The following is a 1,060-nucleotide window of genomic DNA, read 5'->3' as shown; positions in this document are numbered from 1 at the left end:
TGACTCCCAGACCCCGCCTCTTTTCACTAGGCCCTGCTGCTTTATTTAACGACTGTGAGCCCGTCATTGTGCAGGGATTGTCACTACCCGTTGCCGACTTGCCCGTTCCAAGCGCTTAGTACAGTGCTCCGCACATAGTAAGCGCTCAATAAATACTTTTGAATGAATGAACGATCCCTTCAGAACTAGGTAAGGGAGGGCGGGCTCTCTAAGCCTTTCCTTGATTTTCTGATCACGGACCAACGGGAAGCACTCCGCATAGGTAGGTAGTGTGCTCAGTGGAAAGAGCCCGGGCTTGGGAGTCAGAGGTCATGGGTTCGAATCCCGGCTCTGCCGCTTGTCAGCTGTGTGACCTTGGGCAAGTCGCTTCGCTTCTCTGTGCCTCAGTGACCTCATCTGTAACATGGGGGTGAAGACTGTGAGCCCTACGTGGGACAACCCGATTACCTTGTATCCACCCCGGCGCTTAGCCCAGTGCTTGGCACCCCTAAGCGCTTAACAAATACCAACGTTATTATGATGATGATTATTATTAGTGGCCCATTGTCCCCCCTTCCCTGCCGCATCAGAGTACTTTGGGCCGGTTGACAGCTCAGACCTGACAAGGAGAAGCCTGCCTTAGATCCTTGGGCATCCCAGGGGGGATCTGGAATGATTCTGGAGACCAGGATGATTCCAGGAAACTTTTCTCTAGTCCTCCCCGACCTGTCCGCCACGGAGCTGTTTGAACTGCATGCCCAGCAGTGAAGGCCCGTAGGTTTTACAGACGGACGTGGGTTCTAACCCTGGCTCCGGGACATGTCTGCTGTGTGACCTTGGACAAATCACTTCACTTCTCTGTGCCTCATCTGTAAAAAATGGGGATGGCTAATTATTGATTTCCTGTAACCCCGTTATTTGGACAGTGAACCCCTTATGGGACGCGGACTGTGTCCAACCTAACTTGTATCTATCCCAGTGCTTGGTACATAGTAAGCACTTCTCATGCACCAGAGAAGCAGCGCGGCTCAGTGGAAAGAGCCCGGGCTTTGGAGTCAGAGGTCATGGGTTCGGATCCCAG

Source organism: Ornithorhynchus anatinus, chromosome 4 (assembly GCF_004115215.2).
Source record: "Ornithorhynchus anatinus isolate Pmale09 chromosome 4, mOrnAna1.pri.v4, whole genome shotgun sequence".
NCBI lineage: Eukaryota > Metazoa > Chordata > Mammalia > Monotremata > Ornithorhynchidae > Ornithorhynchus > Ornithorhynchus anatinus.
The sequence above is the reverse complement of the archived record's forward strand: the minus strand, read 5'-3'. Positions refer to the sequence as shown.